This window comes from Nerophis lumbriciformis, linkage group LG21 (genome assembly GCF_033978685.3).
Source record: "Nerophis lumbriciformis linkage group LG21, RoL_Nlum_v2.1, whole genome shotgun sequence".
In the NCBI taxonomy this organism is placed as follows: Eukaryota; Metazoa; Chordata; class Actinopteri; order Syngnathiformes; family Syngnathidae; genus Nerophis; species Nerophis lumbriciformis.
In genome coordinates, this window is record NC_084568.2 from 6,078,466 (window position 1) to 6,092,526 (window position 14,061).

The following is a 14,061-nucleotide window of genomic DNA, read 5'->3' on the forward strand; positions in this document are numbered from 1 at the left end:
TCACATTTTTGCAGCAGATTCCTAAAAACACTAGAGTGCAGTCATATGATGACATTTGACTGGCTTTTTTTGCAGAAGGTGCTTAAAAACATCGAATGTCCACTGTCAAAGACGCTGGTTCTCCGAAATGTACAAAATAAGACTAAAACTGTAGAAAGAAGTTGGTTCGATCTGAAAATGTGGCCCCCAAAATGGTTTATTTCAGAGGTGTCACAGCTATTTTTTTTTTTACCGGATGGCAGGCAGATTCTAGAAACACTATTAAAAAAAAAGGGGGGAATAAAAGTGCAAACAGGTGAAATGTAACAAGAAAAAGTTGACTAATAACATAAAGCTGCCATGCAGGCTGTTTTTTTCCTTTAAAACTGTCATTGCTCAAAGAAAAATAATGAATCGAAATAAATGTTGTTATGAATTATTGACCTATGGAAGGCTCCAACTACTTCACATCAAATATTTCACTTTAAAGTATTTGTGGGAGAAAAATATTGTCTTGTTCACGAGTGGGGGAAGAGTGGATCGTGAGATCGACAGGCGGATCGGTGCGGCGTCTTCAGTAATGCGGACGCTGTATCGATCCGTTGTGGTGAAGAAGGAGCTGAGCCGGAAGGCAAAGCTCTCGATTTACCGGTCGATCTACGTTCCCATCCTCACCTATGGTCATGAGCTTTGGGTCATGACCGAAAGGTCAAGATCACGGGTACAAGCGGCCGAAATGAGTTTCCTCCGCCGAGTGGCGGGGCTCTCCCTTAGAGATAGGGTGAGAAGCTCTGTCATTCGGGGGGAGCTCAAAGTAAAGCCGCTGCTCCTCCACATCGAGAGGAGCCAGATGAGGTGGTTCGGGCATCTGGTCAGGATGCCACCCGAACGCCTCCCTAGGAAGGTGTTTCGGGCACGTCCGACCGGTAGGAGGCCACGGGGAAGACCCAGGACACGCTGGGAAGACTATCTCTCCTGGCTGGCCTGGGAACGCCTCGGGATCCCCCGGGAGGAGCTGGACGAAGTGGCTGGGGAGAGGGAAGTCTGGGCTTCCCTGCTTAAGCTGCTGCCCCCGCGACCCGACCTCGGATAAGCGGGAGAAGATGGATGGATGGATGGAAAAATATTGCATGTTTTCTGTGGTTGCCATTAAAAACAGTTATCTGTGACAAAAAGAGCAAGAAACAAACTAACAAAAATATAAAAAAAATAATTTAAAAAACGTATAATCGACAGATAGATTTGAAGTTGATCTAGGTAAAAATTCCATCTAATATACCGAAAATATGGTCTGATTACACGAAAATGAGAAAAAGTATATGAATAAGAAGACATAATGAATTTTTTTGGGTAGAATATAAACTGCTGAGGAAAAGAGTGAATCCAGAAAAGGCCGCTGTCTTGCATGTCAATTTACACAACATTTTCTAGCAGGAAGACACTATGACAAGAGGTGATATTATTTAATTGCTCGTTTTTTGCTGATTTGGTGTGCCTTTTTTTTTTTTTTTTTTTTTACAACTATTTTGGTGAAATTGATCATTTACAACTTGGAGACATTTGACTTTTAAAGCTTTCACTTAAAACATAAGCATTTTTGTACAACCAATGACACGCCTGTCTTTCCTGATGATGGTGTAAAACTGAGTCAGAGTGCATTAAAAAACAACAACAACAACAACAACAACACCTTTCAGGGGTGCTCACACTTTTTCTGCAGGCGAGCTACTTTTCAATTGATCAAGTCGTGGGGATCTACCTCATTCATATATATCATTTATATTTACTTATTTATGAAACATATGTTTTTGTTAACAAGTTAAAGGTTTTTAATGATAATGCAAGCATGTTTAACACATATAGTTAATATTGTTAATAAAATAAAGGTGTTTAATGAAAATACAAGTATGTTTAATACATATAGTTAATATTGTTAACAAGTTAAAAGTGTTTAAAGATAATGAAAACATGTTTAACACATATAGTTGATATTGTTAACAAGTTAAAGATGTTTAGTGATAATGCAAGCATGTTTAACACATATAGTTAATATTGTTAATAAATTAAAGGTGTTTAATGATAATACAAGTATGTTTAATACATATAGTTAATATTGTTAACAAGTTAAAGGTGTTTAATGATAATACAAGCATGTTTAACACATATAGTTAATATTGGTAATAAGTTAAAGGTGTTTAATGATAATACAAGCATGTTTAACACATATAGTTAATATTGGTAATAAGTTAAAGGTGTTTAAAGATAATACAAGCATGTTTAACACATATAGATTCCTTTCTTTCATGAAGACAAGAATATAAGTTGGTGTATTACCTGATTCTAATGACTTGCATTGATTGGAATCAGACAGTGGTGCTGATATTGTCCGCATTTTCGAATGGAGGAGAAAAAAAGTCTTGCTTTCTGTCCAATACCACATGAAAGTGGTTGGTTTTTGGCATCTTATTTATCCAGCTTCCGTACTCCTTTGTATACACTTTACAAGAAATACATTGTTAGCAAACTCCGTAGCTTGCTAGCTTGTGCACGCCAGCTTTCTGAGACTCTTATTTTGGTAGCGAAGTCAGGATGAAGTAGCGCTTTTATTGTGCAACTGTGCAGTTGGTCTTTGGAGTTTTGACGACAGATACGGCGCCAGAGTCTGTTGAAATAAAGTGTTTCTCGCCTTCCAGTCGGTAATTTTAATGAGCTGGCAGCAGCCAGCGTCATCTCAGAAGACCCTCGGGTGCGGTGAATGTCAATCAAGTGACGAAAGTGACGTCATAGTGAAGATTTATGATCGCTCATTTTTAGGACTATTTTTTTAATGGCGGGCTGGTGATCGACTGACACACCCTCCGAGATCGACCGGTAGCTCGCGATCGACGTAATGAGCACCCCTGCCTTAGGGAATCTTACTTTAGGTCAAGTCCTAACAATCATCTCTCATTGTATCGGACTTAAGGGTCATAATGTAGAATGAGAGTTATTTACTAAAACATATAGAGGCAATATATATTATAGTGCAATTTAAACATTAAAAAATATTGTATTTGTTATTTTTACATGCAAGTGTGTGATTTGATCTATATGATGCCCATGCAGAAGTCAGTGTGTTACTATATCCATCCCATCATTTATTACAGTGACTTGCTTCATTACAATGCTTGCTTCCTCTCTTTATCTCCTTTACTGAACTATTTTACTAACCACTTTTGATCTGAAAGATTTATATTAGTAACTCTTTGGCTCCAAACCGACCTGGTACCTGAATGTGTGGGGTCACTGAAGGTTTAGACTGTAGCCCAGACAATGGAATGAATGAGCGCCAAAGAAAGACTGCTTTGACAGGATTTGTGGATGATAAAAATCTGGAAAAGCTGGAAATACGATTCTGGCTATTCAAATACTTTGTAAGAATGTAATCATCGGTCAAAAGAAAAACAGTAAACACTGAACAGACATTCCCATTGTCGTCATGCTGAGGAGTGTTTCTAATAGACTGTAAAGCGGTCGTTTGGCAATGCAGGTCATGAAAATATAAAAAATAGATTTCCGTATTAACCACAATAATAAACATTCTAGTAAATACATTTCTGAAAGGGAGTGCAAACAAAGCATTTCATTGAAGCTCATGTATTTGATCACATTCAACAGTACCTCATGTGAACTATTTGATTATTAATCTTGTTTTCTGGATCATTTTATTATCTCAGATGGTGGTTTTCCCTTACCCCAGTGCTTTTCTTTCTTTTACATACTTTAGTCTCATTTAAAACGCACACACTTCAAATAATCTCCGTTATAAATAATTGTCATCAAAATTAATGTGCGCTATAATTTTCCTGAGGCAACCTCATTTGCATATAACATAAGTCAGCAGTTTCTGTTATAACATGTTTTGCATTTCATTCCAGTGGGTAAGCCTTTGTATGAAAAATATGTCATTTCAAACTACTGTAGAGTGTAGAGATGCGCGGATAGGCAATTATTTCATCCGCAACCGCATCACAAAAGTCGTCAACCATCCGCATCCACCCGAACAAACATTTAATCAAAACCGCACCCGCCCGCACCCGCCCGTTGTTATATATCTAATATAGACGATGCAAGGCATTAGTGAGGTTATAAAGCTTTTGCCTGTTAAAGAAAGGAGACTGATCCAATGCAGCAGAGACATTCAATGCGTGCCACGCTGTCACGGCCCAGACGCACACTAGTGCGCAATCATCTGGGAGCCGCGCTGAGCGCACCGGCCTCCAAGCGCGCTTGCGCCACTCAAACTGCTGCAGGCAGCTGCGTTCTATCTTCTTTTAACATCCTGTGGCACTCTTCTGGGATCACGGCGGACGAAACTGCTCATGCTCAGGGTGTTTGTGGAGGTTCGGGGTTTTGCACAAATGTGATGCACCATGTTAGATGTCCCGGTTTTGTGACTGTCGTAGACATAAACAGCGTCGCAGCTCTTGCAAATCACGTAGCCAGCCAGCATTACTATCATCCTGATTTACAACCTCATAAAAACGAGTCCACGCTGAACTTTTCTGGCCTTTTTTTCCCCTGGTCTTTAGTATTCCCTTTTTTAGTTTGTCGCGTACCACGTTTTCTGCCGGCGTTGCCATCTCTTTTTTTTTTCTTCTTCTGTTGTGGCATATGCTGCAGGTGCCTGCTCGTTTTTCGTATGTGGGTAACAACATTTAACTATGTATATATATTTCCGAATTGGTTTAACTGCCACCCGCCTGAATCTATTTAAAATCTAATTTTTTTTTATTTCAACCGCCCGACCCGACCCGCGGATAAATTCTATTTTTTTTTCATTTCAACCGCCCGACCCGCGGATAATCCGCGGACTCCGCGGTTGTGTCCGCAAACCGCGCATCTCTAGTAGAGTGGATGCACGCATATTTCAATCTCGCAAATTGGGGGATTTATTTATTTATTTAAATTGTGTGAAAACCCGCCAGTTTTCTGCTTTTTTTTAAAACGAATACAGTCCTGCTGAAAACCCATCTCATTTATACTTAGTCTGTAATCATGTATAAAAATGCGACAATAACTATTACAATGTCAGCATATTACATATTACCAAATAATAATAATACAGAATACTGTAAAGTACACATTAGTGTGACATTTGAATGGCGCAGCGCTTTTGTTGGTACCTTGTACTTTTACTACAAGAAAGAAGTGTTGAACATCTGGATTTGTGAAAAGGAAGGGAACATTCTTAAAGAATATGCTGCAGAAATGCAAGTTTATTTTTTTTACCTGAACTGGTGGGCCACCACAGTTGAATAGCCCTAATGATAAAAAAAGAGAGGGGACCTAAAATAGAGCCTTGAGGAACACCAACAGTATAACTAAAGAAGTTGAACAAATGACTACTGACTGCATCTGAAATAAACGAGCTACAGCAACACCTTAGTTACATAAATCACATTCTGAAAAATCACTGTCAAAAAGGAAAGGACTTAAGGAACACCTCAGTTATGTGGTTTGGACCCCAGTGATCTGTTCGCTAGCAAGGTTAAAGGTTATTGCAAGGATCTGGTAATGTGTTTACAATGGTCCAAGTTCTTCTAGACAACAGGAGCACTCTAGTGTTGTTAGGAATTTGCTGCAAAAATGTTTGTCTCGAGTTTTGAACCAAACTCAGGGGCCGGTATGGTGTTATTCCCGGACCGGATTAGCCGGCGACTATTTGCTACCCCCAGCTAATTTTCATAACGACCCGTGGCAAAGTCCAAAACTACTATTATTAAAAAAAAAGTGGAATAAAAGAGATATCAGATGAAAAAGTTAAAATATTGACGCTGATAACACAAAGCTGACATGTGGGCTATTTTTATTTTTTATTTTTTTTTCTACATATTATACTGTATTTGAAAGTGAAAAATATCAACATGGCTCTCATATCCTTTGATTTTGCTATCTGTGGACCAGAGTGGGAAACGTTTGGACATCCATGGCAGAGACTAACCCAGGCTTCATTAGTGTCAAAACTAATGTCAATGTTTGTTTGCTTGTTGATGCTTTTATTTGTTTCTGTATTATGTAGTTATAATTATATGCTTTTACTTGTAATTGTATTGAGTTTGTGGACCCCAGGAAGAATAGTGGGTTGTTGTGGCAACCAGCTAATGGGGATCCTTAATAAAAATCAAATCAAAATCAAAATCAATTAATCACGTTAAGGCATACTTGCCAAACCTCCCGAATTTTCCAGGAGACTCCCGAAATTCAGCGCCTCTCCCGAAAACCTCCCGGGACAAATATTCTCCCGAAAATCTCCCGATTTTCAGCCGGAGCTAGAGGCCACGCCCCCTCAAGCTCCATGCGGACCTGAGTGAGGACAGCCTTTTTTCAGATGGGAGGACAACAGGGTGACAAGAACTAAATCATCCATACTAGAGATAAATTGTATTATTATGTTTATCTTACCTAAAAATAAATATATTTACTGATTAAAAAAAACAAAAACGAAATACATTTTTACTATATTTTGCTAAAAACATCAAAATGAATTGTATTTTTTCTGACTCCTTATTACATCCAGCCATAGAATTATACATTAAAATAAACATATTTGAAATAATTAATTTTAAATGATCATAATAATTCATTTAAAATGACCATATTTAATTATTAAAATAATTGCTTGTTTATCAACAACTTTAGCATTTTATTCATTACATTTTGAAACTCTCAGAAGCCAAGTTATGTTATATTCCTTAAGATTTATTTATGCAAGTTTGAAGTATCAATTATCTAAACACAGTTTTGTTTGCATATTTTCAGAATGTATATATATATATATATATATATATATATATATATATATGTGTGTGTGTGTGTGTGTGTGTATGTGTGTATATATATATATATATATATATATATATATATATATATATGTATGAATGAAATACTTGACTTGGTGAATTCTAGCTGTCAATATACTCCTCCCCTCTTAACCACGCCCCCAACCACGCCCCCACCCCCACCTCCCGAAATCGGAGGTCTCAAGGTTGACAAGTATGCGTTAAGGAACGTATCTTCCCCGAATAGCAGGGCTCTAATAAATATGTCCATCTTAAAACTGTTTAGTAGAAATATCTACCTGGACCAGGTGCCATTTTGGCTTGGCAATCTTGCCTCACATTTTTGGGGATTTTGATGGACTTCTTGTCATGATTATTAATTAAACCGTCATCACATGTGTGCTATTGTAAGCTGGCATCGTTATACCTTTATTAACTAGGACTGTAAAAATGTGAATACCCCAAGATTTGATTAGATTCTTGGGGGGGGGTAACAATTCAATTCAGAATCACTTTTCGATTCAAAACAATTCTCGATTCAAAATCAATACTTTTGTAATAACATTGTGCGCCAGTTCTATGATTAACTACATTCCTCTATAAAATAGATAAACAGCTCTGATTAATTTCTATATTACTTAAAAGAAAACTGTTTGTTTAACAAAATCTATTTATATAATAAAGTCAAATACAAATAAGGCAACAAGAGAAGTATCCCACACTTGTCTTTTTTAAAGTAAATCTGTACAGCAGATATGGGCATCTACATCAACTATATGATTTGCCTGAGTGGCTGAACTAGACAGATTAACAAAAATACGATGAAAAAAAAAACATTTGAAGAAAAGTTTTTTTTTTTTAATCCATAATAACACTTACAAATAGGAATCGCAATTCATTCAAAAAAAATGAAAAATTACACCCCTATATTGGGAGTAAAAGGTGTAAAAATAAGTTAACAGTTTCTTTTAGGAGGTGCATTATGTTCAAAACGCTTTTTCGGTTCTGACTAGTGATGAATAAATTACCCCTCAGTGAGTGTTTGTAACACTCAATAGCTTTGTTGACACTGCACTGATGCTGTGTTACCATTCCATAATGGCCATCCACCATGTGCTGGATTAAAAAAGTCACTATATTTGTTTGACCTGCAAGTAAAAATAATAGTTAGCTGAAATAATTGTTGTTGTTGTTTTTTTTTTAAACAAAATAGCTGCACAAAAAGGAATGTAAAAAGTGTAATGAGCCAAAAAGTAAACAGGGGAAAACATGTTCTACCTTATTTGGGGCTCAAAATGATCCCAGACTTCCAAATGTGTCCTTTTTCCTAGTTCCATTTAGATTGATGATGGTGACAAAAAACCTGGAAGTGCCATCACAAAAACATTAAAAGACAAAGACAAGCAAACCGCACTAAAGTTACATATCAGAATATATAAACTATGGCTTCACCTTACAAGTGTACTTTTATCAAATACTTTGGACAGTAATTCGACTTTGAATGTTCCACTGTAGTTATAATGATTAGGAAATTGAATAATAACAAGGTGGCGAGACATTTGACTTGGACAAAGGAGTTCCATGCAGTTTTTGACAGGAAAGGATGTATTATTACTCACATATAATGCATATTGGGGTTGAGATTTGCTGATTGGGATCCGACTTGTCCAGGGTGTACACCGCCTTCCGCCCATGTGCAGCTGAGATAGGCTCCAGCACACCACGCGACCCTGTAAGGGACAAGCGGTAAAAAATGGATGGATGGAAGGATCCTCCAAATGAATAGCCACCGGCAATCTGAACATTGTCGAAAAACATGTCTGGTCCAGGGATACCTCTTAATGAAGGTCTAGGAGCCTGGCAGTGAAAAACAAAAAAACATTTTGAACTTGAGATTTTGTTTAACTTAATTTGTAACATTTAAACACAAGGCATTGGTGCTCTATTGGAAAATACAATAGAAATCGATAACTAGATTAGGCAATTCCTAAAGGAATTGCGTGTGAATGCTCCAATGCTGAGGTTGAACTGAAATCCTGGAAGAAGAAAAATGTAATTATTGAAGTAGAGCACACAATTCCCAAACAGGTGGAATATTTTGATTTCAATGAGAATTTCCAAAACATTTTGGGAAAAGCGGGAATTTTTTTGAAAATGGTAAAAAAAACTTGAATGTTCTGAATTAGTTGAAATGGTTGGTGTTGGAATTTTTCAAATCAGTTGGCTGCCCTTTGTCACCGATTCTGTTCATAACCTTTATGGACAGAATTTCTAGGCGCAGTCAGGGCGTTGAGGGGATCTGGTTTGGTGGCTGCAGGATTAGGTCACTTCTATTTGCAGATGATGTGGTCCTGATGGCTTCCTCCGGCCAAGATCTTCAGCTCTCACTGGATCGGTTCGCAGCCGAGTGTGAAGCGACTGGGATGGGAATCAGCACCTCCAAGTCCGAGTCCATGGTTCTCGCCCGGAAAAGGGTGGAGTGCCATCTCCGGGTTGGGGAGGAGATCTTGCCCCAAGTGGAGGAGTTCAAGTACCTCGGAGTCTTGTTCACGAGTGGGGGAAGAGTGGATCGTGAGATCGACAGGCGGATCGGTGCGGCGTCTTCAGTAATGCGGACGCTGTATGGATCCGTTGTGGTGAAGAAGGAGCTGAGCCGGAAGGCAAAGCTCTCGATTTACCGGTCGATCTACGTTCCCATCCTCACCTATGGTCATGAGCTTTGGGTCATGACCAAAAGGACAAGATCACGGGTACAAGCGGCCGAAATGAGTTTCCTCCGCCGAGTGGCGGGGCTCTCCCTTAGAGATAGGGTGAGAAGCTCGGTCATTCGGGGGGAGCTCAAAGTAAAGCCGCTGCTCCTCCACATCGAGAGGAGCCAGATGAGGTGGTTCGGGCATCTGGTCAGGATGCCACCCGAACGCCTCCCTAGGAAGGTGTTTCGGGCACGTCCGACCGGTAGGAGGCCACGGGGAAGACCCAGGACACGCTGGGAAGACTATCTCTCCTGACTGGCCTGGGAACGCCTCGGGATCCCCCGGGAGGAGCTGGACGAAGTGGCTGGGGAGAGGGAAGTCTGGGCTTACCTGCTTAAGCTGCTGCCCCCGCGACCCGACCTCGGATAAGCGGAAGAAGATGGATGGATGGATGGATGGAAATGTAGAATAAGTAGTAACATGTTGAATTGAGAAATGGTATTACGGAATTCTTGGAATGTCGGGAAAACTGGGAATTGTTGCAGTTCAAAAAACAACTTTGTTTTTTGTCCTAATTAAGAGGAATGTTTTCACGGAGGAACGGTTGAAGTGGGTTGAAAAATGTGAAAGGAGTAGTCGCCAGAAAAAAGGGTGGAAATAGGGCTTTGGAAAACCAGGAATTCTGGAAAATCCTGGAATGCTTTTGAACTTGGAAAAAGGGTAGTTTGAATTTCCAGGATGGTGGAATGTGTTGAAGGTGGAATGGTTTTAAATCGGTTGAAAAATGTGGAAATGGTGGAAGTTTGAAAAATGGCCAATTCATTTTGAATGGGTAAAAATGTCCCGGAAAACCTGGAATTCTGGGAATTTTTTTGAACTTGGAAAAAGGGTCGTTTGAATTTCCAGGATGGTGGAATGTGTTGAAGGTGGAATTGTTTGAATCGGTAGAAAACTGAGATAATTGTTTTTGGTGCTAAAAAAGAAAAGGTTTAAAGTCATCCAACACCTTCAATCACTGTCCCTGAAAACCTCAAATAAAGCCAGAAATCTTGGGGTTATTTTAGATTCTGATTTACATTTCGACAGTCACATCAAATCAGGAACAAAATCGGCCTACTATCACCTCAAAAATCCAACAAGACTGAGAGGGCTCATGTCAGCTCAAGACTTAGAAAAACTTGTACATGCCTTTATTACCAGTAGGCTAGACTATTGTAATGGTCTCCTTGCAGGTCCTCCCAAAAAAAACTGTCAGGCAGCTACAGCTTGTTCAGAACGCTGCTGCTAGAGTTCTAACAAAAACCAAACAAATCTGAGCACATTACACCAATTCTTAAATCCTTACATTGGCTCCCTGTACATCAGAGAATTGATTTCAAAATCCTCCTGCTCACATATAAATCACTACATGGTCTCGGGCCGAAGTATATCACTGATATGCTCCCACTATATAAGCCCTCTAGATCAGTGTTTTTCAACCACTGTGCAAACTATTGTGCCGCGCGGGATACAGTCTGGTGTGCCGTGGGAGATCATCTAGTTTCACTTATTTGGGTTAAAAATATTTTTTGCAAACCAGTAATTATAGTCTGCACATTATGTGTTGTTGTTGCGTGTCGGTGCTGTCTAGAGCTCGGCAGAGTAACCGTGTAATACTCTTCCATATCAGTAGGTGGCAGCCGGTAGCTAATTGCGTTGTAGATGTCGGGAACAGCGGGAGGCAGTGTCCAGGTAAAAAGGTGTCTAATGCTTAAACCAAAAATAAACAAAAGGTGAGTGCCCCTAAGAAAAGGCATTGAAGCTTAGTGAAGGCTATGCAGAAGAAAACTAAAACTGAACTGGCTACAAAGTAAACAAAAACAGAATGCTGGACGACAGCAAAGACTTACTGTGGAGCAAAGACGGCGTCCACAAAGTACATCCGAACATGACATGACAATCAACAATGTCCCCACAAAGAAGCATAAAAACAACTAAAATATTCTTGATTGCTAAAACAAAGCAGGTGTGGGGAATAGCGGTCAAGGAAGACATGAAACTGCTACAGGAAAATACCAAAAAAAAAAGAGAAAAAGTCACCAAATTAGGACCGCAAGACAAAAACTAAAACTACACACAGGAAAACAGCAAAAAACTCAAAATAAGTCAGGGCGTGATGTGACAGGTGGTGACAGTACACCTACTTTGAGACAAGGGCAACATTGATGCACGCTTGGTTATGGTTTAAAGTCATACCCAACAATTGACTTTAAACTTTTTACTGTCAACTGTTTTTCGTTTTTTTAATGATTTCTGAGATCTTGCCCCAAGTGGATGAGTTCAAGTACCTCGGAGTCTTGTTCACGAGTGAGGGAAGAGTGGATCGTGAGATCGACAGGCGGATCGGTGCGGCGTATTCAGTAATGCGGACGCTGTATTGATCCGTTGTGGTGAAGAAGGAGCTGAGCCGGAAGGCAAAGCTCTCAATTTACCGGTCGATCTACGTTCCCATCCTCACCTATGGTCATGAGCTTTGGGTTATGACCGAAAGGACAAGATCACGGGTACAAGCGGCCGAAATGAGTTTCCTCCGCCGGGTGGCGGGGCTCTCCCTTAGAGATAGGGTGAGAAGCTCTGCCATCCGGGAGGAGCTCAAAGTAAAGCCACTGCTCCTCCACATGGAGAGGAGCCATATGAGGTGGTTCGGGCATCTGGTCAGGATGCCACCCGAACGCCTCCCTAGGGAGGTGTTTAGGGCACGTCCGACCGGTAGGAGGCCGCGGGGAAGACCCAGGACACGTTGGGAAGACTATGTCTCCCGGCTGGCCTGGGAACGCCTCGGGGTCCCACAGGAAGAGCTGGACGAAGTGGCTGGGGAGAGGGAAGTCTGGGCTTCCCTGCTTAGGCTGCTGCCCCCGCGACCCGACCTCGGATAAGCGGAAGAAGATGGATGGATGGATAAAACAAAGCAGGTGTGGGGAATAGCGGTCAAGGAAGACATGAAACTGCTACAGGAAAATACCAAAAAAAAGAGAAAAAGTCACCAAATTAGGAGCGCAAGACAAAAACTAAAACTACACACAGGAAAACAGCAAAAAACTCAAAATAATTCAGGGCGTGATGTGACAGGTGGTGACAGTACACCTACTTTGAGACAAGAGCAACATTGATGCACGCTTGGTTATGGTTTAAAGTCATACCCAACAATTGACTTTAAACTTTTTACTGTCAACTGTGTTTCGTTTTTTTAATGATTTCTGCCGGTGGTGTGCCTCCGAATTTTTTCAACGCAAAAAATGTGCCTTGGCTCAAAAAAGGTTGAAAAACACCGCTCTAGATCACTAAGATCTTCTGAGACCCAGGGGCGCCGAAAAGGGGGGGTAAAGGAGACGGATTCTAGGGGCCCATGATGGAGGGGGCCCCAGAGAGGCCCCTAATGATGATGAAATTATAATACAGAAAAAATAATGACACTGTGTTGGGGCCCCTGTAAAGATTCTTTTCATGGGGCCCAAAATTCCTAGCGGCGCCCCTGCTGAGACCAATCTGTTAGCGGTTCCCAGAGTAAACTCAAATCAAGGTAGAGCATCATTCAGTCACTATGCAACAAATAGCTGGAATAGACTTCCTGAAGATGCCAGACTATCCCCAACTCTGACTACTTTTAAAACTAGACTGAAAACGTTTACTACTCAGTGGCCTAGTGGTTAGAGTGCCTAGTGGTTAGAGTGTCCGCCCTGAGATCGGTAGGTTGTGAGTTCAAATCCCGGCCGAGTCATATCAAAGACTATAAAAATGGGACCCATTACCTCCCTGCTTGGCACTCAGCATCAAGGGTTGGAATTGGGGGTTAAATCACCAAAAATGATTCCCGGGCGCGGCCACCGCTGCTGCTCACTGCTCCCCTCACCTCCCAGGGGGTGATCAAGGGTGATGGGTCAAATGCAGAGAATAATTTCGCCACACCTAGTGTGTGTGTGACAATCATTGGTACTTTAACTTTTAACTTTAACTTTATGTTCACCATAGCTTTCAGCTAAATCTTTTAACGTCCGCACTGTTTTTATTTTTATTGTCTGCATTTTAATTTTGCTTTTATTTTCTTACATTTCACTTTGTTGTACCACATGTTGTGCTGTGAAGCACTTTGAGTCTGCCTTGTGTATGAAAAGTGCTATACAAATAAAGTTGCCTTGCCTAAAAAAATGTGGAAATGGTGTAAGTTTGAAAAATGGCCAATTCCTTTTGAATGGGTAAAAATGTCCCAGAAAACCTGGAATTCTGGGAAATCTGTCAAGGGAAAGCCCGCGATTAGGCTGAACAGTTTGAAGTTACACTAACCATCTTATTTTAAATGTGACCAAGACACAGGAAATGGTTTTGGATCCGAGGAAAGTGACTGACCATGAGCCAGTGGTCATCAAAAATCAGGAAATCACACAGGTATCCTCATATAAATATTTAGGGGTTCATATTGATAATCTTCTCTGCTGGAAGACACATATTGACAAACTGTGCAATAGACTGCAACAGAGGCTATATTTTTTTGCGAAGATTAAGATTGTACGGCGTAAGCAGCCACATCATGA